Raw genomic sequence first — 24,152 nt, forward strand, 5'->3', positions numbered from 1 at the left:
TCTATAGCATTTCTAATATTATATGTGGATGACATATTGTTGATTGGAAATAATACAGAATTTCTGGATAGCATAAAAGGATACTTGAATAAGAATTTTCAATGAAAGACCTCGGTGAAGCTGCTTATATATTGGGCATCAAGATCTATAGAGATAGATCAAGATGCTTAATTGGACTTTCACAAAGCACATACCTTGATAAAGTTTTGAAGAAGTTCAAAATGGATCAGTCAAAGAAAGGGTTCTTGCCTGTGCTACAAGGTGCGAAGTTGAGTCAGACTCGGTGTCCGACCACTTCAGAAGATAGAGAGAAAATGAAAGTCATTCCCTATGCCTCAGCCATAGGTTCTATCATGTATGCAATGTTGTGTACCAAACCTGATGTGTGCCTTGCTATAAGTTTAGCAGGGAGGTACCAATGTAATCCAGGAGTGGATCACTGGATTGGTCAAGAACATCCTGAAATACTTGAAAAGGACTAAGGATATGTTTCTCGTTTATGGAGGTGACAAAGAGCTTGTCGTAAATGGTTACGTTGATGCAAGCTTTAACACTGATCCAATGACTCTAAGTCACAAATTGGATACATATTTATATTGAATGGTGGAGCTATCAGTTGGTGCAGTTCCAAGTAGAGCGTCGTGGCGGGATCTACGTGTGAAGCGGAGTACACAGCTGCTTCAGAAGCAGCAAATGAAGGAGTGTGGATGAAGGAGTTCATATCCGATCTAGGTGTAATACCTAGTGCATCGGGTCCAATGAAAATCTTTTGTGACAATACTGGAGCAATTGCCTTGGCAAAGGAATCCAGATTTCACAAGAGAACCAAACACATCAAGAGATGCTTCAATTCCATATGCGATCAAGTCAAGGAGGGAGACATAGAGATTTGCAAAATACATACAGATCTAAATGTTGCAGACCCATTGACTAAACCTCTTCCACGAGCAAAACATGATCAACACCAAGACTCCATGGGTGTTAGAATCATTACTATGTAATCTAGATTATTGAATCTAGTGCAAGTGGGAGACTGAAGGAAATATGCCCTAGAGGCAATAATAAAGTTGTTATTTATATTTCCTTATATCATGATAAATGTTTATTATCCATGCTAGAATTGTATTAACCGGAAACTTAGTACATGTGTGAATACATAGACAAAACAAAGTGTCCCTAGTATGCCTCTACTTGACTAGCTCATTAATCAAAGATGGTTATGTTTCCTGACCATAGACATGTGTTGTCATTTGATGAACGGGATCACATCATTAGAGAATGATGTGATGGACAAGACCCATCCGTTAGATTAGCATAATGATCGATAAGTTTTATTGCTATTGCTTTCTTCATGACTTGTACATGTTCCTCTGACTACGAGATTATGCAACTCCCGAATACCGGAGGAACACCTTGTGTGCTATCAAACCTCACAACGCAACTGGGTGATTATAAAGATGCTCTACAGGTGTCTCTGAAGGTGTTTGTTGGGTTGGCATAGATCGAGATTAGGATTTGTCACTCCGTGTATCAGAGAGGTATCTCTGGGCATCTCGATAATGCTCATCACTATAAGCCTTGCAAGCAATATGACTAATGAGTTAGTTACGGGATGAAGCATTACGGAATGAGTAAAGAGACTTGCTGGTAACGAGATTGAACTAGGTATGAAGATACCGATTGATGAGGAGCGAACCTCGAGACAAGGGTCGATCAGTTGTTGGTCCGATCTTTCACGGCACAAACCTCCATTGCAGCAAGAACAAGTCGCGGGTTTACGAAGATGTTCGCAAATCCCACGGAAACAACACGCCAACCCCTCTATCTGAAGGAATAACATGGACAAACCGTATACGCTCAGCTTGTAATCTCCTATGCATCGCATCGCAGGAACTCACATGCCAGTAGAGATTGTTGACAAGAATTCTCTAATCTCAATAATGGCCGATGGCCGAAACACATGACGGTGTCTAATTCATATTAACTTCACCTCTAACTATTACAGGACCGTACCATGGCTATTTATAGTAGTATAGCCGTGGTTTGACCAACACGTTGGTTGCACCCCTAACTCAAAGAAAAACAAATTCGACTTGCCTACACATAACAACTGACTTGAATTTAGTCTAAATCACAAGAGATAAAAGCAACTACGACTACTAAACTTTGGATCGTGCGTCCTCGTACAATCTGCAGGTGGACCCCACCCGGTTCCTTTCAAATATAGTAGGTCTCTGATCCCTTGAGACATCCACGAGTATGCCAGCTTCTCTCTTGGTCGTGCCTGAAAATAGTAGTTGACCAAGACACCTCGCTCATGTAGACACGTCCTCCTCCTAATTTCCATCGGCTCAAACGAAAATAGATCAAACGTGCTAGTGTAGGAGTCTTTCCTTGCATGCACGCTCATGCACATCTCCCCAGGTAGTACATGCACATGCACGTTCAATATAATGTTTTTGTTTTTCTCACTTGTGTGCATCTCCATCAATTCCATAGAATGTGTGCATGTAACTTCTATAATGGAAACATCATCAACAATGTGAACAACTACTGGATTAATGGTACCAGTTATTGACTTGGTCATATAACCGACGATCGAATCTCGGGCAAGTAACATACCGATGACAAAGGAAACAACGTATGTTGTTATGCGGTTTGACCGATAAATATCTTCGTAGAATATGTAGGATCCAATATGAGCATACATGTTCCGCTATTGGTTATTGATCGGAGATCTGTCTCGATCATGTCTACATAGTTCTCGAACCCGTAGGGTCCACACGCTTAACATTCGATGACGATTTGTATTATGAGTTATGTGTTTTGGTGACTGAAGTTTGTTCGGAGTCCCGATGAGATCACGGACATGACGAGGAGTCTCAAAATGGTCGAGAGGTAAAGATTGATATATTGAAAGGTTACATTCGGACACCGGAATGGTTTCAGGAAGTATCGGATAAGTTTTGGAGTACCGGGAGGTTACTGGAACCCCCCGGGGGAATATTGGGCCTTCATGGGCCCTAGTGGAGAGAGGAGGCCGGTTGTCGGATTTCGGGTTCCGGCAGACCCTTGAGGTTCGAACACTGGGGTGCACGCGGAGATTTCGCCCTCTACCTACCTGCTCCTCGCCGAATCGCTAGGATCTAAACTACGAACAGAACAACACAAGAGACACAGGGTTTATACTAGTTCAGGCCACCATTGTGGTGTAATACCCTACTCCAGTGTGTGGTGTGGTGGATTGCCTCTTGGGCTGATGAAGAACAGTACAAGGAAGAACAGCCTCACGAGGGTCTGTCCTTGGCTGGTGTGATAAACTGCTAGGAGGAATTCGATCGCTCTATCTACTGGTTTCTTGGTGAGGATCCAGATGCTAATGCTCAATTCTGGATGCCTTCCAGATGCCTCTACCCCGGGGGTGGCTAGTCCTATTTATAGGCAAAGGCCCTGGGCCTCTTCCCAAATATTGAGCGGGAAGGGCGCCAACAATTGGCCATTTTGAAGGGGAACAGCGGGTACACTTATCCTAACTAAAGTTGGTCCTCGCCTGTCAAAGGCTCTAGTGGTGACGCCTGCTTGGGCTCCACAGTGACTTCCTCCCTGCCGTTGGGCTGGTCTTGGTCCTATTGCACCGAAATGGATGCCTTTGCTTGATGCTCTCGCCTGCGCTTGCCCCCTTTGCACCAAAGAGGAAAGGAGGACACTGCGCGGGCTGGCACCCGACTGTCGCCCTTGGTCGTCATGGCTTGCGTCATGGGCACCTCGCGAGGTACCCCGCCTTGAACTCTCCACCTCCTCATGAGCCAGCCTGATGAGGTCGTGCCTGAGGAAGCTCCTGCCTCGCGAGGCTTGGCCCCTCGCGAGGGTCTTGAGCTTGTGTTGATGAAGATGGGCCGCGCTAGGCCCCCTTTGAGCCACGCCGCAGGCCGCAGGCAGCCAAGTCTGGGGACCCCCGTTCCCAGAACGCCGACAGTAGCCCCCGGGACCATGGCGCGCCCGGACTTGGCCGAGCAGAGAGGCGAAAGGGCAAGTGCGAAGCGTCGTGGGCCCTAATAGCCTACGGCCTTGGGCGCCGCGTGGCAATTGATTGGACGTGGGTGCCTCCGCTTCCCCATGACGCCTCGGTAACCGCACGGATTTGACAAGTCCCTGCATGCAAAGCGGGTCATGATTACCTGCGATCGTGGAGATTGACGGTTGGCCTTCGCCGGCTATAAGTACGGAAAGGCGCGCGCCCTTCAAGTCTATCTCTCCTCGCTTCTCCTTCTTTCTGGGCCTTGCTCCGTCTTGCTGCAATGGCTCCGATCCGCCGGTTCTCCGTGGCAGAGAAGGGAAAGGCTCCCCAAGAGGATCCTGACCCGCTTCCACCGAAGAAACGGCTTGCCCTCTGCCATTGGGGTGAGGGCGCCCGCCAGGAAGTGCCGAGGCCCTGGTGTGAGCGGCCACCACCGGGGTTCCCACTTCCCTTGTACGCCCATATCGAGGGCTCTGAGGGAGTTGACGCCGAACGCCACGGGCGGCGCCGCCGTCGGTGCCGGCGGGTCACGAAGGTGTGCATTTTTCCTCCTGGAGTCCACGCTGAAGGCTCCTCCCAAGAGTTCGTGCTTCACGCCGCCACGCCTCCTAAGTCTTGGATTCGCCTTCCCCCTTTCTTCGCCTCCGTCATCCCGCAGGGGGAACCCCTGGGGCTTTGGATGCAGCACGCCGGCTGCAGCACCCTTGCGACCGGGGCAGAGGTCGCGGTCGTTGCCCCGGGCGAGGTCTTCATGACTCGAGGCTGGGGCGAGGTCGCCCCGGTCTGCAGGACAAGGGGCGCCCTCGCGATCCATCTGGAGTACGACGGTGCTTCGGTGATGTCCTTCAAGGTCTTCGATGCGGAGGGTCGTCGGCTGGAGTACTGCCCCGGAAGAGGCGGTCGGGACCCTGCGGCGGTGAGACAGAGGCCGGCCAACCACTCCCTTGGCAGCTCCTCAGGCGATGGGAGCGTCGAAGGATCCAGCGACTCCGCCAAGCTCCTCGCGACTCCGGAGACGAGCGACGACAGCTACGAGCCCCCGAGCCTGCGCCGCTCCCGGAGCAGGGCGGGCTCGTCAGACCGTCGCCGCCCCTGATCTGGATGGGGTTGGCGCCGGTGCCGGACGGCCCACTATTGATGATGGCGTCTGCCGCGGTGGTCCCTGTAGTTAGGACTCCTTAGGATTCGTGTCTTTTGTTCCTGCGAGGAGCCAAGAATATACCCCGCGGGGGCTTGTAAGATGTTTGTAGCTCCGTTTGTCAATATGATCCTCATTGTTAAGCAGTGCGAGATGCTTATTCCGTCTTAGCTTAGTTTCTTCCTTTCAGACCTCGTGAGGGCTTGATGCTCTGCGCCGACAGGTCCCAGTCCCAAGGCGGCTTCAGTCGTCACTGGTATGCTAGGTCGCGATGCCGTGGTCAAGGCCAGGAGGTGAGCGGCCCGAGGTCCAGTAAGAGCCCCTGAGTCGCGATGCTCAGGAGGTCCCCCTTAGCGCTCAAGCAGCCATCATTCGGTGAGAAAGGAGAGCGACGTTGCTAACACGAGATTGCATTAGGTGAGGGGATGGCGATAACTAGTGTTTCCGGAGAGTCACTTATCTCGAGGGTCAGGAAACGCTTCCTGGTGCGGCGCTAAGTCCGTGCCTTGGCCGGCTAGGGGTTGCTTGGTGAGGTCCTCGCGTGCTCCTCCCCTCTCACCTTCGCTCCCCTTTCTGCTCTACGTCCTCGGGTCCCGGCCCTCGAGCGAGTCTCAGCCGTCGCTGGTATGCCAGGTCGCAATGCCGTGGACAAGGCCAGAGGGTGAGGGCTAGAGAGCCAGTAGGAGCCCTGAGTCGCAATGCTCAGGTACCCCCCCCCCCTTTAACGTGCAAGCGGTTTGCGCGGACGAGAGTGAAGAAGACATCGTGAGGGCCTCGCCTGACGTTGCTCCTTGGAGGGACCCTGCAAGCTCATCACAAAAGGAACGAGAGTTCGTCGTGGCAATCGGCAGTTAGCCGTTAGTTGCTTTGGAGAGGCGACGAGGCACGAAAGGCCTGGCGAGGTGTATTGGCGCACCCGTGAGCCAGCGCGGGACTCACGGGGCCCAACCCAGGGCGGGTTGCGCCCGGCACTGGGCCTTATCTTGGAGTGTGTTCCTGCAAATTTGGCTAGATGCCGGTGCTCTACGTCCTCGGGTCCCGGCCCTTGAGCTGGTCTCAGCCGTCGCTGGTATGCCAGGTTGCAATGCCGTGGACAAGGCCAGAGGGTGAGGGCTGGAGAGCCGGTAGGAGCCCTGAGTCGCGATGCTCAAGCACCCCCCTTTAACGCGCAAGCTGGGTTAGATGTCGAAACCCTACGTCCTCGGGTCCCGGCCCTCGAGCTGGTCTCAGCCGTCGCTGGTATGCCAGGTCACGATGCCGTGGACAAGACCAGAGGGTGAGGGCTGGAGAGCCGGTAGGAGCCCTGAGTCGTGATACTCAGGCACTCCCCCTTTAACGCGCAAGCTTCCGACATCCAGGAAGAAAAGGTGCCACGGACAGGCACCAAATAACAAGCATGATGGGTCGAAAGCATGGCCCTAAGATAAACGCAAGAAGGGTTCACGCCGCTGGGTCAGACCCAAGCGACTTGGGGATGATGCAGCCCGTGGGGCGCCCCCAATAAGGTAAGCTAAGAACATGAAATAAAAGGGATACATGCCACAGGGACGGACCCATGCGGCCTGGGAATAATGCGGCCCTGAGGGAGCTCCCAGCTGGAAATGAAACTTGAAAGATGTTACCTGATGATGTTGGGGACGAAGGGGTGTTGGTGTAGCAGACTCGGTGGGCTGCGGGAGCCGATCCTCACGAGCCCCCAGGCCCAGGGGCCTCGGGAGGCTCCGGAGGCGCTGGCGACTCCTCGCGGACCATCTCCATCTCCACCAGGGCTGCGGAACGCCTGACCTCTTGAGCCTCCAGGATGGCCCTCATGAGGCGCTGGTACGCGGCGGCCGCGTTCGGCAAGCCATAAGGCATGCGAACGCAGCTATGGGGTGGACCCTCGCAGCGTCCCACTTGCGAGGGCCAGAGGCGCTCCTGAGACGCGGCTCGGTTGAGCCCTGGTATGTCGATGCAGACGCACAGCCCACCATCCTTGCTTGGATGGGCGGCCACAGCGGGTAAGCGGCGGCTGCCTCTCATGACTCTTGACTCCTGTAGCTCCTGAATGGCCTTGCTGACGAAGTCCTGAGGGTTTGGCCCTCCTTGCCCTTCTCCTTCTTGAGGGAAACGTGCTTCGAAACACGCCTCCACGTGGTGCCCAAGCGCCTCCCTCGTGACCTTGGCGAGGTCGGCGGCCCTCCAGGGGAGAGCCCCCGAGCCCTGCCTGAGGATGGCGTCGGGCGTGCTTCCCTATGCGATGGAAGGAGGTTCCCCCTGAGCAGGCGCGGGCCCTGAGGGGCCTGCCTCCTGAGGGGCCGGGCCGGACGATGTCTTCTTCTTCTTGGGGGCAGCCTCGGGAAGCCTCCTGCTTCTGCGATCCGGGTCTTCCAGTGATGCGGCCTGAAAGGCTCGCTCCAGGGAGAACACTGCGTCTCTCTCCTCGCAGGGCACCGTGATGACCCCGCCACTTCCTGGCATCTTGAGGACGTTGTAGCCGTGGTGGGTTACGGCCATGAACTTGGCCAGCACCGGGTACCCGAGGATGGCGTTGTACGGCAGGCGAATGTGGGCGACGTCGAAGTCGATGAGCTCGGTGCGGTAGTTGTCGCGTGCCCCGAAGGTGACAGGGAGGCGGACCTGCCCAATCGGGACCGTGGAGCCGTCGGTGACTCCGGAGAAAGGCTTGGTTGGCTGAAGCTGACTGTAGGGCACTTGGAGATTGTTGAACGTTTCCACGGACAGGACGTTGGGCCCTGCCCCGCCGTCAATGAGGGTCCTAGTGACTAGCACGTTGCTGATGATTGGGGAACAAAGCATCGGGAGGACTCCGGCTGTGGCCGCGCACTTGAGCTGATCCGCTGAGCTGAACGTGATGGCGCATGCTGACCACCTGAGAGGGCGCGTGGCCTCGAGCTGGGGGAGGACCGCATTCACTTCGCGGGCGAACTGCTTGAAGATGCGCTGAGAGGCTCGGGCTTGAGCTCCGCCCAGGATGCAGGCGATTGCACGTGGTTCCTGGAAGCCCCCAGCCCCCTCGTCCTGATGACGGTCTTCATTTCTCCTTGGCTGCGGCGGCAGCGGAGGGAGGCCTGCGTTCCCTTGCGGGCGATCCTCGCGAGGCTGATCCCTCCAGCCTCCCTTGTGAGGCGGGTCCTGCCAGCGATCCTCGCGAGGTTGGTCGCGCCACCCTTGGCGTGGGCCACGGTCTTCCCAGCGTCCTGCGTTCCTTCCTCCTCCTCGGCCATAGCCTCGGTCGCTGCGGTCGGGACGTCGGCCGACCCTTCCTTCACGCACGGCCTGGAGCTCTTGGCATTCATTGGTGTTGTGGGTGTGGAGGTCGTGGTACACGCAGTACCGACTGCCCTTGGAGGATTCGGGCTGATCTCTGCCCCGCTTGGTGTCTGGCTCTTCCACGAGCACGGAAGCCCCCTTGCGCTTCATGTCCTTGGCCTTGGGCTTCTTCTCTTCTGGATCTGCGGTAGGCAGCTCGAGGAGGGAGAGGCATCCTTCCTCAGCCCTGGCGCACTTGGTCGCCAAGTTGAACAGCTCCAAGGAGGTGCACAGGTCTTCATGCATCGCCAGCTCCTCCTTCATCTTGACATCGCGCATGCCGTCGGAGAAGGCTGAGATGATGGCCTCCTCTGTTACCTTGGGGATCTTGAGGCGCGCGTTGTTGAAGCGTTGGATGTACTTCTGCAGGGTTTCCCCTGGTTGCTGCTTGATACGGCGCATGTCGCTCACGGCGGGTGGCCGGTCGCGAGTATCCTGGAAGTTGGCGATGAAGCGGGTGCGCATCTCGTCCCAGGAAGAGATCGTGCCTGGAGCCAGATTCAGGAGCCAGGTGCAGGCCCCGTCCTTGAGCGCCATGGGAAACCAGTTCGCCATGACCTTCTCGTCTCCATTGGCAGCCTCGATGCCCAGCTCGTAGAGCTGGAGGAACTCTGCAGGGTCAGCCGTGCCGTCGTAGCGTGGAGGCAGGTCTGGCTTAAACTTGCCGGGCCACGTGACGCTGCGTAGCTCGGAGGTGAAGGCGCGGCAGCCCGCTGTGGCCACAGGAGGCCTTGGGCGATGAAGAGCTTGGTCCTGCGGGTCCCCATGCACTGCAGCTGGGAGCAGCGCAGGGTCTTGACGTGCTGGGGCAGGGAGCACTCGGGCAGCTTCTCGAGGGCGAGGGACTTCTTGGCAGCTCTGCTCTTGCCGCGCTGGCGCCTGACGGAGCGGGTTCCGCCCAGGGGCCGCGCGCCTTGGGGCCAGGGCGCCTTCTTGAGGAGGAGGCGGCTGAGGCACCCCAGGAGCTTCATTGCCCGCGCAGGGCGGGGCGCGGTGCAGCGAGAAGGACGGCGCGGGGGAGCCCCCAGCGGCGCGGACGAGCTCTGCGACTCGGTCGAGCCACTCTTCGTAGACGTCGTCGATTGGGCAGTAGCGCAGGAGCTCGTTTGCCGCGATGAGCACAGCTCGAGCTTCCATGGTCACGCGGGGCGCACGGGACAAAGAACCAGCGGGGCTGAGCGAGGGTGTGGTAGTGCGGCCGTCTCGCCTCATGGATGGATGTTGGGACGATGCTTGCTGCTCGTTCCCCGCCGGGCCGGTGGCGGCGTTGACGGCAGGTGACGGGGAACGATGAGGGCACCCGCCGACGGGAGCCGTCTGGGCGACGCGGGAAGCGAGGGCGGCTCGGCGCTCGGCCCGAGCCCGACGAGCGTCAGACATGGATGCGATGGTTGGAGAAGAACAAGACGACGGAAGGCGAATTCCGGCGCACCCCTACCAGGTGCGCCAAATGTCGGATTTCGGGTTCCGACAAACCCTTGAGGTTCGAACACTGGGGTGCGCACAGAGATTTCGCCCTCTACCTACCTGCTCCTCGCAGAATCGTAGGATCTAAACTACGAACAGAACAACATAAGAGACACAGGGTTTATACTGGTTCAGGCCACCATTATGGTGTAATACCCTACTCCAGTGTGTGGTGTGGTGGATTGCCTCTTGGGCTGATGAAGAACAGTACAAGGAAGAACAGCCTCGCGAAGGTCTGTCCTTGGCTGGTGTGATGAACTGCTAGGAGGAATTCGATCGCTCTATCTACTGGTTTCTTGGTGAGGATCCAGATGCTAATGCTCGATTCTGGATGCCTTCCAGATGCCTCTACCCCGGGGGTGGCTAGTCCTATTTATAGGCAAAGGCCCTGGGCCTCTTCCCAAATATTGAGTTGAAGGGCGCGAACAATTGGCCATTTTGAAGGGGAACAGCGGGTACACTTATCCTGACTAAAGTTGGTCCTCGCCTGTCAAAGGCTCTGGTGGTGACGCCTGCTTGGGCTCCACAATGACTTCCTCCCTGTCGTTGGGCTGGTCTTGGTCTTGTTGCACCGAAATGGATGCCTTTGCTTGATGCTCTCGCCTGCGCTTGCCCCCTTTGCACCAAAGAGGACAGGAGGACACTGCGCGGGCTAGCGCCCGACTGGCGCCCTTGGTCGTCATGGCTTGCGTCATGGGCACCTCGCGAGGTACCCCCGCCTTGAACTCTCCGCCTCCTCGTGAGCCAGCCTGATGAGGCCGTGCCTGAGGAAGCTCCTTGTCGTCCGCCCCGCGAGGCTTGGCCCCTCGCGAGGGTCTTGAGCTTGTGTTGATGAAGATGGGCCGCGCTGGGCCCCCTTTGAGCCACGCCGCAGGCCGCAGGCAGGCAAGTCTGGGGACCCCCGTTTCCAGAACGCCGACACCGGCGGCCAGGTGGTGGCGTGTGCCCCCCAAGCCCAAACCGAATTGGACTAGGGATGGGGGCGCGGTGCCCCCCTCCATCGTTTACTGCTGCGATAGTATCATCATAGTGCTTAGGCGAAGCCCTGTGCGGATCACATCATCAACACCGTCATCACGCCGTCGTGCTGACGAAACTCTCCCTTGACCCTCTGCTGGATCAAGAGTTCGAAGGACATCATCGAGCTGAACGTGTGCTGAACTTGGAGGTGTCGTATGTTCGGTACTAGACCGGTTGGATAGTGAAGACATTCTACTACGTCAATCGCGTTAACATAACGCTTCCATTTTTGGTCTATGAGGGTACGTGGACACACTCTCCCCCTCTCATTGCTATGCATCCCCTAGATAGATCTTGCGTGATCGTAGAATTTTTTTTGAAATTGCATGCTATGTTCCCCAACATCCATCAATGTTGGTTTTGCTATCTACAATGGAGGAAACATCTCGCTGCCTGAATTCAATCTATGCTTCCTCCTCTGGGGTCCAAATGGACCAAAAAATTGATCTTTTCCAGATCCTGAGCAAGATGATGGTTGGACAGTTGTTTCTCGTTCAAGGAATTCAAATTCATATGTAGATGTTGTTCGAGCCCCAAGGTATTTTGATTATGCGAGAAATAATCAACAAAATCAGATAAATAGCAGAGCTCAATCAATGGTAGCAGTTACCACTATCTTCGAAAGACTTCAACCCCCTGTTGCTAGCAATAATGAAGCGAGAATTTTGCCAATTAAAAATGGATTGAATGTTAAAATGGGCAATACAACCACTCTCAAGGCACAATATAGCCCAGCCTAAAGCCTTCTGTGTTCGGTGTCTCTTGGTGGGCCATGGGAGGCCGGCCTGCAAAAACAAAATTCAGTGCCGTAATTGTAAAGAGTGGGGTCACGTTGCCAGTGACTGTCGATCGGCCTTCCGCTCTCTCACTACGTCAAATCACATGTCTACCTTAATACCTGCTACTGCTACTCAAAGCCCCATTAATGGTGCGATTGTGGTGCCTTCTTCGAGGAATGCTATCATGGACTCCAGCAATCAAGATCCCAGAGTTACTCCCCTACCTAACAATCCTGATAGAACCACAGTCCAGGCCTCTAGCTTGACCACCCTTCCTCCTCCACCTCCATTAACAGTAAGCATATTACTCCAATCCATAGAGGTGATAGGAGAGCTTGTTGCACAGGCCATTGATAACCCACAAGTATAGGGGATCACAATAGTTTTCGAGGGTAGAGTATTCAACCCAAATTTATAGATTCAACAAAAGGGGAGCCGAAGAATATTTGTAAGTATTAACAGTTGAGTTGTCAATTCAACCATACTTGGAGATTAAATATCTGCAGCAAAGTGATCAGTAGCTTAGTAGTATGATAGTTTGATAGTAGTGGTAACTGTAGCAGCGGTAACGGTAACAACAGTAACAGCTTTATAGCAGTTGTAACGGTAGCAATAACAATAGTAACTTAGCAAGAACAATATGTGGAAAACTCATAGGCATTGGATCGGTGAATTCATTGGATGATATTCATCATATAACAGTCATAACCTAGGGCGACACAGAACTAGCTCTAGTTCATAAATATAACGTAGGCATGTATTCCGTAAATAGTCATACACGCTTATGGAAAAGAACATGCATGACATCTACTGTCCTACCCTGCCGTGGCAGTGGGGTCCATAAGGAAACTAAGGGATATTAAGGCCTCCTTTTAATAGAGAACCAGAACAAAGCATTAACACATAGTGAATACATGAACTCCTCAAACTACGGTCATCACCGGAAAGTATCCCAATTACTGTCACCCTTGGGTTTACGGACCATACCACATAGTAGGTGCATATGACTTGCAAGATCGGATCTAGAACATAGATATAATGGTGAAAACATAAACGGTTCAGATTTGAAATCATGGCACTCGGGCCCTAGTGACAAGCATTAAGCATAGCAAAGTCATAGCAACATCAATCTCAGAACATAGTGGATACTAGGGATCAAGCCTAAAAAAACTAACTCGATTACATGATGAATCTCATCCAACTCCTCACCGACCACCGATCCTACGAAGGAATTACTCACTCCCGGTGAGTAGCATCATGGAATTGGTGATGAAGGAGGGTTGGTGGTGATGAAGACTGAAGATTCCCCTCTTCGGAGCCCCGAACGGGCTCCAGATCAGCCTCCCGATGAAGAACAGGAGGTGGCGGCAGTTCCGTATCGTCAAACGCGATGAAACCTCCTCTCCTAATTTTTCTACAAAAATAGGATTTTATAGTGCTGGAGTTAAGGTCAGCGGAGCCCCGAGGGCCCCACAACCCACCAGGGCGCGCTAGAGGGGGGAGGTGCGCCCGGGTGTCTTACGGGCACCTGTCCCCCCTCGAGTGGGTCTTGGCTCAATAATTTATTATATATTCCGAAATAATTCTCCAAAAAGGTTCATCCAAATCCGAGAACTTTTTATTTCTACACAAAAACAACACCATGGTAGTTCTGCTGAAAGCAACATCAGTCCGGGTTAGTTTCATTCAAATCATGCAAATTAGAATCCAAAACAAGATCAAAAGCGTTAGGAAAAGTAGATACGATGGAGATGTATCAGCCATGGCAAACTTCCCCTTTGACCCAATGGCGTTCCTGCCACCACATCATCAAGCTACTCGGGTGGAAGGAAGGCAAGCCAGGGTGCGGGTCATCATTGAGCCAGCCACGCCACGCCATGAAGATTGGGCAATCACCACCATAGTGCATATGCCTAATCAACATGTACTTTTCCCAAATGTCAGGCAGATCATTGGAGAGTTCATCAGTGATGTTGGCTTGAACTACGTCGGTATTTCCCCAAAGAGGAAAGGATGATGCAGCACAACAACGATAGGTATTTCCCTCAGTGATGAGATCAAGGTTATCGAACTAGTAGGAGAACCACGCAACACTACGGAAATGGTACCTATATACAAAGAACAAATACTTGCAACCCGACGTGTTAAAGGGGTTGTCAATCCCTTTCGGGTAACGGTGCTAGAAAATGTCAAGTTGACGGGATAAAATTGTGGTAGATTGATAGATGCAAATAAAAGAAAATAAAATTCAGCGAGGTATTTTTGGGTTTTTGGATTAATAGATCTGAAAATAAAAGCGAATAAAAATAGATCTCGAAGGCAAATATGATAAAGAAGAGACCTGGGGGCCGTAGATTTCACTAGTGGCTTCTCTCAAGAAAAATAGCATACGGTGGGTAAACAAATTACTGTTGGGCAATTGATAGAACTTCAAATAATTATGATGATATCCAGCCAATGAACATTATATAGGCATCATGTCCAAGATTAGTAGACTGACTCCTGCCTGCATCTATTACTATTACTCCACACATCGACCGCTATCCAGCATGCATCTAGTGTATTAAGTTAATGGGAAAATAGAGTAATGCAATAAGAACGATGATATGATGTAGACAAGATCTATTCATGTAGGAATTAGACCCCATCTTGTTATCCTTAATGCAACGATACATACGTGTCGGTTCCTCTTCTTTCACTGGGATCAAGCACCATAAGATCAAACCCATCACAAAGCACCTCTTCCCATGGCAAGAAAAATCGATCTAGTCGGCCTAACTAAACTAACGATTCGAAGAAGAAATACGAGGCTATAAGTAATCATGCATATAAGAGATCAAAAGACTCAAATAACTTTCATGGATAAAAACATAGATCTGATCATAAACTCAAAGTTCATCGGATCCCAACAAACACACCACAAAAAGAGTTACATCAAATAGATCTCCAAGAGACCATTGTATTGAGAATCAAAAGAAAGAGAGGAAGCCATCTAGCTACTAACTACGAACCTGTAGGTCTACAATGAACTACTCACGCATCATTGGAGAGGCACCAATGAGTATGATGAACCCCTCCGTGATGGTGTCTAGATTGGACCTGTGGATTCTGGAACTTGCGGCAGCTGGAATTGATTTTCGTTGACTCTCCTATGGTTTCTGGAATATTGGGGTATTTATAGAGCAAAGAGGCGGTGTGGGAGGCGGCCGAGGTGGGCACAACCCACCTGGGCGCACCTGGGCCCCCAGGCGTGCCCTGGTGGGTTGTGCTCCCCTCGGAGCCCCCCTCAGGTACTTTTTGGCCCATCATGTGTCTTCTGGTCTAGAAAAAATCATCAAAAAGTATCGTTGCGTTTGGGCTCCATTTGGTATTGATTTCCTGCGAAGTAAAAAACAACTGGCACTAGGCACTATGTCAATAGGTTAGCCCCAAAAAATGATATAAAGTTGCTATAAAATGATTGTAAAACATCCAAAAATTATAATATAACAGCATGGATCAATCAAAAATTATAGATACGTTGTAGAGTATCACTGGGTACTCGTGTACGCGGCTCCGGTGTGCATGCATAAGCCGGAGTTGGAGGCGAAGGCCGTCCGACATGAGTGGCAGTGGCTGGCGGCCGTGGCGGAACGTGACCCGTCCAGGTAGTGCGCACGCTCTGTGCCCATGGATCCATGGAGGCGCTCCTTCGCGAGGTGATGTGGTGCTTGCTCACCATGGTAAAGACCGACGCGAGGCACCTCTGGCGGAATAACGCGAAGGCACTCCACCTCCGGCTCGAGGCTTTGCAGCGCCTCACGAGGGAAAAAGGAGAGCGACAAGGAAATGGTGGCACGCCATGTCCGGGAGCAGAGCTATGCCATCTACCGGCTGTCGGGCTACATCTCCTCTGCGTCGGAGAGTAGCACCACCAGCTCGGATGGCGATGATGTCGATCCTCCCGCCGCGGATGCGTACTCAAAGGAGATGGACCGCTGCGGAGGTGACCGCAAGGGCAAGGGCTCCAAGTGGTGATCTTGCCATCTCCGCATCTTTTATGTTTATTTTGTTTGTAGTATAATTCGGTGAACAATGTCTTTTGGTTTAGATTCAGTCCGCCCGAGGAATTATGCCCTAAATTATCGTTGCATGTTGATTTGTTTATGTTGTTGCATGCATTGTATGGATTTGGTGCGGGCATATGGAGAGTACGGTTGTGGACAGCTAAAAATGGGCACTATCCGGTCACTGCCAGCAGACGTGCCCGGACACGTCCGCGGGCTTATAGGGACTCATATTAGTTAACTATGGTTGTAGTTGTAGATGCTCTAAAGCATGTAAATACATAAACAAATAAACCACTTAAGACCATCTATAGCAGGGCGCCCCAAACCCGCCTCATACGCCCGGGCGGGTCGCCCGGTCACAAAATTTCGATCCATACGGGCGCCTCAAACGGGCCTCAAACGCTCGGGCTGACCGACATCCCTCAAATGCAGCCTAAATATGGGGCGGATATGGGGGTGTCTGGGCGCGTCCGCCACGTCGGACCTGACAGCCCGACCCCACCGCAAATTGCACCAAATACACCAAATCGACATACCAGATCCATTTGCTCTCTCCTCTCTTCTTACCCCTCCTCGACATCTGTCTCGCCGCCCCGCCGTCGTGTGCACCCCGCAGCCGTTCCTAGCCTCTGTGTCGGCACCTCCTGCCGAGCAGTCTTCTCTCCCATTCTCGTTGTTGGGGACGTCTTTGTCGGCCTGGACCCCACAGTAGTACCTCTTGCAACTCTCTGACTCTGCCTTGAGCTCTATGTGTTCGATATATTGTCTGACCGGATTTTTTGTGTTTTTTTAGGGAAAACGATGAATTCTGATGCTTTGTTCGACAGGAGTATGGACCAACGGAGCTTGATCAAATGATTCAAGAAGAGTTCTTCGATTCCACGGATTCAGACGAAGAAGTGGACATGATCATGCTAATGAGCATGCAAGAGGAAATGGACCAGCAGGTGGAGCATATTCTCAACTTCAAGGGCTCAATCAAAGGGAGAAGAGTGATCAATCAGGATAGGGTGTCCAGAGCACAACTATTGCAGAAGGACTACTTGCTCCGAACCCAACTTTTCCGGATGATCCATGGTTTTGTTGTTGTTTCCGCATGCGGAAACCATTTTTCTTGCGTGTTGTGGAGGGAGTGGAGGCACATGATGACTACTTCAAGATCAAGAGGGATTGCTACGGTCAACTTTATTTCTCTGCTAAGCAGAAGTGCACATCTGCTCTGAGGATGCTTGCACTTGGTACTGCCACAGATGCCATTTGTGAAATGATCGGGATGGGGGAAAACACATGTCTGAAGACTACATCCTAGTTTGCCTGCGCTGTGGTGCAGGTCTTTGGAGCAGAGTATCTGAGAGAACCAAATGCGCAGGACACAGAAAGGTTGTTGGCTATTGGAGAGGCCAAAGAGTTTCTAGAAATGCTCGGATCAATTGATTGCATGCATTGGCAATGAAAGAACTGCCCCAAAGGTTTGCGGGGAATGTATCAAGGTCACACCATAGAGGCCACCATCATACTTGAAGCGGTGGCATCACATGACTTATGAATTTGGTATGCTTTCTTTGGAATGCCGGATCTCACAACGACATCAACGTGCTTCAATGATCTCCGGTGTTCAGGAGGCTTTGCAATGAGGAATCGCCGTCGTGCAACTACACTGTCAACGGTCATGAGTACAACATGGGATACTATCTTGCAGATGGCATCTATCCTCAATGGGTTGCGTTTGTGAAGACCATATCCGAACCAAAGGGCAACAAACAAAGCCACTTTACAACAATGCAGAAAGCAGCTAGGAAGGATGTGGAGAGGGCATTCGGAGTGCTTCAAGCTCATTAGGGAATTGTTCGTGGAGTTGCAATGATGTGGGAATCAGAAACTTTGTGGCAGTTCATGACATGTTGTGTTACTTTGCGCAATATGATTGTCGAGGATGAGAGTGACGGTGTAGAGCAAACCAATGATTTTGAAGTACGTGGAGAACAAGTTCAAATTGTAGCTCAGCTTATGAATTTTCTGCAGATGCATTAGAATCTTCGAGATCATCAGGTGCACGCACAGCTACTCAATGATGTTGTGGATCATATGTGGACCCACAATGGAAAGCAAAGAGCTAATGTTTGAGTTGTGAACTTAAACAAATTTTATGTAACAAGATCTATATATTTTCGGTACCAACATTTGTTATTTACGTGCGACATCGGCGTGTATGATCGATGTGCATGAATTTGCATGGATTTGAGAGTCTAAATTTGAGATATGTGGATGCCGGGCACAATATATGAGGGACCAACAAACACTGTCCGCGGATGCGCCCTAAAAGGCCAGATTTGCCAAGTCCGGATGTAGATGCTCTATAAACTATGAAAAACTGACTAGCAAGCAAGCATGCAGCCGTGGTGAACAATATTGCACATGGACGGTCCAAAACGTACGTACTTAACACTATTGTTTTCTTGGACGGTGTACGATTAGCACGCTAGTCGCTAGTCCCACTGCATTTCACCTCATGCATGTGCCCCTTGTGTATGAGTGCCAGAAGCATATGGCATGACCCCTTTCCTTGACTATGCATGGATTTGGGACTGTTTCTTTCTGCGACAGTTCAGAAAAGCATTTTTCTATTGATGTTCAGAAAGCATCTTCAACTAGCCCTGCAATTCCACTTGGCCGACCAGAATTCCAGCTTACAGTTTAAGACAGCGGACTGAGGAAGTGACAGGAGATGAGATTATCCCCGTCATAATTTGCTGGCAAAGCAAACATCTTTGCCACCGCCCGCCGGCAATCCCCGATATAAGCAGTGGTGTCCTCATGTCAGGCACGCCTACATGTCTGCCTTTTTCTCTCTCTGACGGTGCATGTCTGCTAAATGTCTTCCCTTGCAGAACTAGGGCACATGTGATTCAACGGAATTTCATAGAATTTCTTTTGCGGGAAGGATCATATCTATTGTAAAACTACGTTGAGATATCGATGCCACCGAATGACCACTACTAAAGAGTAGCCGACAGGCCGTTGTCGTCGTTCCCCTACCGAAACCGGTTTGACGTTGTCGGTGACAACAAAAAAGTCTTCGTACACGTGCCCCTAAGGGTCAGAGCCTTGAAGCCGCAGTCGGCGCCGTTGAACCATTACGAAGATCTAAAGCACCTGATACCAAATCTCGTCACATGACGAGAAACCTATTGGGTCTAGGGCATTCGGGTACTGTCGTGGAATTATCACATCAGATGTCCTAGCATAAGGAATTAGGTGTGGAGCCATCACAACGTAGTTAGCTTGAAGGGGTTCAACGGGACAAGGGACACAGAGAGTTTATACTGGTTCGGCCCCTTGCGGTGGAGGTAACAGCCTAATCCAGTGTAGGGTGGTTATTGCTTGGGCTTCGATTACCAGGGAGCAAATACACTTGACCTAGTTCTCGATCTCTTTCTTTCCTGCCCTAACTCGCCGCCGGGTCGTCCCTTTATATACACAGGTTAACGCCCGGCGGCTTACAGAGTCCCGGCAGGCTCATAAACAACGTGTCCGACTCGGTGACTAACTAAGTCTGCCTTACAATACAGGTTTATCCTCATGGCGGTTCATCCTTCTGGGCCCTAAGTCGCCTCTGGGTCTTGGGCCGTCAGGGGGCTTGTCATGACCCACCCGTTCATGGGTTATCGCTAGTGGTATGACCCGGCCCCCCTGGGCGGCTCATACCCAGTAGAAATGGCGTTGATGCCTGTCTCGACCCTCTCCGGCACTGAAGATCTGTTTTTTCTTTTGGGTACTTGGAAGGACCGAATGATTTTTTGGGGTTTATATAGGTTCGTCCATCTGTGTAGCCAAAGGCATATTTAGTTCTCATTTTTGTAAACCCGAATTACCCACAGGTTGAATTAATCGAACCGACAAATCCAATATATCCGGATGCTTAGGTTGACTGAAAATACTAAGGTGAACATGGTTTCGCGTGTACCTACATGAATAGTAAATTCAAAATACTACAAAAAATTATAAAAAAACCTGAAATTTTGAGATATCAAACTTGGTATATCATTCTACTCACATGTAAAGTTTCGTAAAGATTAACTCCCATGGTACTCTTAGTGAAGAAATACAATTAGGATTTTACCATGCACCAAACAATGTTTTTTTAATATAACTTCATTTTTCTTCATTTTTGCCCAGGTTATTATGGATATCAATTCTTCGTGAAACTTCATAAATAAGTACACCGGTCGGCTATGTATGTTTAAGAAAAAACAGATTTTTTTTCTAGTACTTTTATTTTACTGTTCTAATGGGTGCGTGGAACCATGTTCGAAAAATTATTGTCCTAACATCGTCGCATAAAAAAACTTATATTTAACAAAACAGTTTTGCTAAAGCACATCTAGACGTGCCATAAGTATTGCACATCTAAGTCCTATGTCACTGATCTTACGTTGAGATTCGTGTGGATATTTTTTTTTTCTTTATGTTTGATTCACTCACTTAGATGTGCAATAACTAGAGCACATCTAGATGTGCCCTAGACCTTAACAAAATCAAGGTGTCCGTACAAGCGCGAACTGAGCCTATCTCAAATGATTAGATTTTTTGTGGTGAAACCAGCCAACCATGATTCAAGCCCTAGAGTTGTACTGTGTTTAAAAAGTGTCCGTGCAAGCCTTTCGCCTACACGCACGCACTGCATCAGTATCGAAATAGACGTTTGTCCCGGAGATCAGTCGATACTTCTTCAATAACCCTTCCCAACACGAAAAAAAATCAAATCATTATGGATTCAAATCCGAGCCTGCACGGATGGAATATCCAGGCATAAAAACACAGAGATACCGAAAGAATATACACGATTCCATCAGGTTATACCTTGCCGCCACACTTGAGCTTGCTTCTGCTTAAACGCTGCCATTTCTTTCACAAAATCCATTCGCAGGTTGATCTGCTCAAATCACTTCGTTAATTAAATTAAGCTGTGTTGTGTTATCCTCTCTTACTTCAGTACGGTGTGGGGTCACGCCATTGGAGAGCTTCCATGCATATGCCTCCCCATATTCTCCCAAGCGAATCCGTGGCTCGCTAGCTGCAGGCGGCAGCCAGCATTCTCTTGCCATTGAAAATGACCAGAATGCCCTTACCAAGAAATCAAGAAACTCCAGTTTAAAAGAGTATCCTTTGTTTGGTTTGCGGAGCTAGTCCAAGTTCAAACAATGTTTTTGGACAGAACGGAAATTACAGTGCAAGCTGCCTTAAGACATACTAGCTGTTTTTGTTTGTCGAATTTAAGCTAGTAAGAAAACATTGTTCTTTCATTAGTTAATCACTGAGTTGAGTCATCTAATATATGCAATTAATCAATGAGAATCAATTCCACCCGGAAACCGCATTATTGTTGGCGCATTTTAAAAGCAATACATCCTTTGCGACTAATCAGGTGCATCCTAGCTAGCAGGGTCAGCTCAATGGTGGGGTCTATCTAATTAGCATCATGTAGCTTAAGAAAAGAACAGGAATGATTGTGAGATTATATTAAGATTAGGATTGATTAGTAACTCTACAAACAGAAGCTACAGACAGCTAGGTTAAACGAGGTTAGTTAAAAGTTTATCATTACTTGCCTAAGACAACAACAATAGCGGGGGTTGAGCAGGTTGCTAATTCTACTAGTCAATTACGAGGAACCAAATTCATGTGCCCAGTAGTTTGGGCACACAACAAAAATACCTAAAAGACACAAAATTAGAGTCCTTTTTTTGCGGGTGACAAAATTAGAATCTTTTTGATTTGGAGGATAACAAATTTGTGTGGTTTAGTTTTGGAAAAAGATTTACATTGTAAGAAGAATCATAACATTGCAGTGATATGCCCTCTTAAATTCTACGTCACCGAGTTTTACAGGAATTTGCATCAAAGTGCTCTATCTTAGGTCAAAGGTTTTCTTAGAACCGCTTATGTCATAGGTGGTTCGGCCTAAACTTGAGCATAACATAGGCTTTTGGCTCTAATATGACCCAAGACCGGCCCAAAAGCACAAAAAGTTAGTATATAATGTTTTATTGGAAAAATAATGGTAGTTAAACCCTGAAATAATTAAAATGGTATTCAGAAATGTTTTTACATGCTTTGGCTAAGGCTCGGGCTTGAAGTTTTAGGTCACACTTTTGCAAGCATGTCAGGCTAGGATTTGAGGTCTAGTTCAATCACCCCAAAGAAATGTTTATAAAAAGGTTACAATGATAAGGAACTAATAGAGAGAGAGAGAGAGGGGGGGGTATTATATGGATTGCACTATGATAAAAAGCTCAAAGCAAGTCATATAGTACAAAAAAGGATAAGTACTCATCCTCCAAATATCCTTTTGAATCAAAGAAGTCCCCAGAATGATTAATTTTGCGGGGTAAAAGTCCCTAGAACTTTGCTCTGTTTAAACATGGTGCAAATGCTTCCACTAAAAAACACGGTAAATTTACCTTCACAATGGTTCCAACTATTTTATTTTTCATTTCCAATTAAGATGGATTATCTATTCTATGCATATATGTTACACACACCTTTTTTTTTTTGAAGGATAATTGACTGGTTAATGTTATAAGAGTTTCTTAAGATTTCATATGGCCATTTGACCGAAGAATGGATACACATAGGTACACACCCTTGCTCTTTTTTATCTCTTTCGTTTCACAGTCCTTTTTTTATGCAAACAACACACAGACAAAAATGTTCATAACACCCATAGAAAACTACCGAAGGCCAATACCGCTACCGAAATGGTTTCCAGGCTCCGTTTGATGATTTAACGATATCGCGGTACCAAGCCAGAACGTTTTTAATTTGTAGGACGGGAAAGAAACCTCATCCTTTGGTGCACACTAAGAAGCTTTTCACAAGAGAATCGAATCTATTCTGGAAGAAAGCGCACGCACATATACACTCGTCTATCCCTATAAAACCCTCAAAAGATTAAGCTGATACTATCTCTGTACCAAAATATAAGACGTTTTTTCAATTCAATTTAAATTACAAAATATCTTATATTTTGATATTGAGGGAGTAGATCTTAAGATTGTCAAAGTCGCTAGATGCACCTTGTAATGCACAGGTATGTCATACCATGGAAAAAATAGCGGCGGATGGCCTGGAATAAAAATCCAAAAAGTATGCGAGCACCCATAGCGAATCTAAGACTTGAATTCGAATGCACTGGTTCTGCCATAAAAAAAACCCAATGCTTAGTTCGCTTCTCCAGTGTTGTTTAAGGAGTCTCCGCCCATTGCTTGAAGACATTCAGATGCGAGACCTGGATTCAAGATTAAGCCTGGGGTCTAACCTGTGACCCGGTGTCCTAGACTTCATCAACAAGTAGTAGTAGTTGTTGGTGTTCTCGCAAGGGAATAAAAAAGCAGTCGTTGGTGTGCTTGGAGGAGAAGTATTATATATAGGAGTAAAACAACTGTCTCTCGTACGGCCCGAGCTGAAGCAAAAACCCCAGGGGCAAAAGCGACTTTGTATGCTCACCCTCCCTCCAATTTAGCCGTTCCCCCCGCGAACCGAAGCAGCGCCCTCCAGCCTCCAATCCCGGCGACTCCCCCTCCCTTCTGCAGAGACTGCAGCTCTCCTCTCTCGCACGCGTCGGGAGCGCCCCGTGCTCCGATGGGGTCGCCAGGGATGGCGACGGCGGCGGGCACGGCGGTGCTGGTCTACCTGGTGCTGTCGGGGCGGCTCTGCGGGGACGCCGACGGGGCAGCTGGCGGCAGGGCCGCCATGGAGGACGAGATGATAGCCTCCGCGGTTTCGGATGCCGCGGCAGAGAGGGAGCGGAGGAAGGAGGAGGCGCGGGGGAGGCGGCGTGCGCGGCGCGCGAGGCGCGGGCGTCGCTGGCCGGAGCGGGCCCTGGACGGGTGGGGCGAGGCGGTGGCGGGGGCCGCTCGGACCGTGCGGTTCGCCTACGGGCAGACGCTCGGCAAGTGGTCCCTCGGGGAGCTCGCCTTCGGGATCAACTACTACATGCGGCAGCAGGTACTCCGCGCGTGCTGATCGCCAGTGCTCCCGTTAACGCTCTCCTCACGCTGCGACGAGAATTGGTCCTTGCGCGAGATTTTATTTTTCTCTTCTTCATTTATTTGGTGCTGCGGTGATGCGTACGGGGGAGGGGATTGGTTGCTTCCGTGGGATTCTTGGTGGTCAAGATTGTCGCCGTCTCTTTGATCTTGTTTGGATTCACATTTTAAAGCTGGAATGTTTAAAGATGACATTAGAGGCTTTGAAGAGCTAGGCAGTGAGGGGGCAGCTAGTGAGTAGTTTGTAATACAAGTCGGTGCTTGGTGGACTCGGGACCTTTGTAATTATTGTAGCCCGTGTGGATTTTGGAAAGTCTTCCC

The 24,152-nt window shown here is 50.1% G+C and overlaps 1 pseudogene; it reads left to right on the forward strand.

Moving 5' to 3' along the window:
• Positions 1-23,293: 23,293 nt before the first annotated feature.
• The window catches only part of LOC119307841, a 6,101-nt pseudogene continuing 5,242 nt past the window's right edge, over positions 23,294-24,152 (forward strand).

This window comes from Triticum dicoccoides, chromosome 5B (assembly GCF_002162155.2).
Source record: "Triticum dicoccoides isolate Atlit2015 ecotype Zavitan chromosome 5B, WEW_v2.0, whole genome shotgun sequence".
NCBI lineage: Eukaryota > Viridiplantae > Streptophyta > Magnoliopsida > Poales > Poaceae > Triticum > Triticum dicoccoides.